Consider the following 2,479-nt stretch of genomic DNA (forward strand, 5'->3'; position numbering starts at 1 on the left):
CTCCGAATTTTTTCCAAACCAACTTCCACTTTCCAACTCTCAAATTCCCAAACTCCCGATCCACCACGAACCATCTCCCACCCTCCGACCCTCGAACTTTCCATTCTCCGGCATAATTTTTCCATCTAGCAAAACTCTACACACTTACCTACACCGCTCCACGTGAGAAATCACGATCTTCAGCCGCGAATTCGGATCGATTCTCTTTATCACAGGAAAACGTCGCCGTACGATTGTAACAGGTGGAACGTAAACTTCGTACTTAGCGTCTGGTAAATATTTGACCATGGCTGTAGCCGGCGGATACGTGGACGTTGGCCGACTTAGTCCTTGCTAGCAGAGGAACAACTAGCGCCACGCTGGACCGTACTCGCTTCTCACGCTCCTCTCTCCACTAATCGAATTCCCGCCGAATCGAAATCAGTGTCAAATACCCATAAACGCGACATAACGGTTTAACGTATACACGCAACACCGTCCCTTGTCCGTTGGAGCCGATCGATGGAACAACGTGGCCTGGTATCCTGCCACGAAATCGATACCGTTCGATCATTGTGAGGAATCAGCCGGTGTTTCGAGATCGTTTGCTTTCCAGCATGCTTCGCGGAGCAGTATTGCTGTCTGTTGGAATGCGAACGTGTTTTTAGCGTCATTTGTAAGTTGTTGAACGGAGGTTGGAGTTTATGGTGGAATTTCTGACGATTAAATTAGCTTTTTTGGTCGAGTTGGAGTTTTGGTCGGAGATACGAGAGATGGAAAATTAGAGGAATTTTTGGGATGTAATTGGGTGTGCAGTTTTGAGGTGGATGAGGTTACACTGGGTTATGCGAAGCTTCGAGCTTTTCTGGTTATGTGTGTGTGTGTGGTATGATGTTTCAGTTACTTATTTAAGTCGAAGTAGTGTACCGAATATATAAAAATTGTGTCACTTTCTGTTTTAAGTATAGGAGACCATTGATTATGATAATTAAGAATTCACTCTTTTCAGTAATTAAGTGAATATCGTAATATTAATAATGTAATATAATAATTAATATTGTTAGTAAATGGTAATTAAATATTATTTAATTATCATAATTCACTGTATTCTATTCAGGATACGTTGGTGGTTTTTGTTAGACACTCATTTCAGTCCACTGTCTTTAAAAAACTAGGGTAACGAAGTTGTATAATACTACTTTTAACTAAAATATCATTTCTTTCTTCATAAAGATTACACGAAATAACGAGATGCACAGAAGTTTTTAATTTTCGTAACAGAACTTCTCTTCACACTAAAAAGGAGATAATTTCGAAGACCAGAAAATAAGTATTTCATAAAAGAAAACTTTTCTCTGGGATGCATATAGCAACCGAGCAAGTATACTACGAGACAGCTGTCATGATCTGTCGGTACACCTCATTTTCCTCGATGTTTGCTGGATCCCGCCAGTTCGAGTCGCAGCAGCCGCGATTTTAACGATTCACAACATTTTCCACGCAGGAGAACGAGTGTTCTGGTGTTTCCGGCTGCTTTTTACACTCGCATTATCGCGTCATAATCCAGGTCGAGTGCTGACATTAAGGCGAACGAGAAGTTTACGATCCACCTGTTTCTTCACTTTCAAGTGGAGCCTCGAACCTTCGTTTTCGGCTGCCTACAGGTGCAACCGTGTCAGATTTCCATTTTGAAAATAATATACTACTGTAAAGTGAATATCTCTTTCAGTTTTGACGGTAGAGAAAATACTTTCAAATAATGTGCTGCTCTAAAGTTAATATTCCCTTCAATTGCGATGGTAGCAAAAATACTTCAAGTGCAATTTGAATGGTATCGAAGGACCTATGCGCTGTAAAGAATATTTTTGTCGCAAGGTCACTCTTTTAGAGTTTTCAAGATCCCAATTTTTTTGTTTTCGTTAATTTTTGTTTTTTGCATACTGTATTACACTTGAAATTAAAATGCGTGAGCTTGAGGGGACCTTTGACTCCCAAAATTAGAGTTAAGCGTGAAATTTAATTCCATGAAGTTCTCAAGCTTCCACTCTTTGGTACCACTCATATTGCATTTCAAATATTTTTTTTATCATTTACTGTGCTTGGCCGAGACATTCGGTATACGAAACAACGATAACGCGTTCAGAGATCCATTTCTTGCAGATTTCTTCACTCCCAAAATTAGAGTCAATTGTGAATTTTAATTCCATGGAGATCTCAAGCTTCCACTCTTTGGTACCAGCGCAAATTGCACCTAAAATATTTTTCTAACGTCGACTTCGTTTGGCCGAGACACTCGGTATACGAAACAACGATAACGCGTTCAGAGATCCATTTCTTGCAGATTTCTTCACTCCCAAAATTAGAGTCAATTGTGAATTTTAATTCCATGGAGATCTCAAGCTTCCACTCTTTGGTACCAGCGCAAATTGCACCTAAAATATTTTTCTAACGTCGACTTCGTTTGGCCGAGACACTCGGTATACGAAACAACGATAACGCG

The sequence above is a fragment of the Habropoda laboriosa genome, unplaced genomic scaffold, assembly GCF_001263275.1.
Source record: "Habropoda laboriosa isolate 0110345459 unplaced genomic scaffold, ASM126327v1 scaffold648, whole genome shotgun sequence".
Classification (NCBI taxonomy): domain Eukaryota; kingdom Metazoa; phylum Arthropoda; class Insecta; order Hymenoptera; family Apidae; genus Habropoda; species Habropoda laboriosa.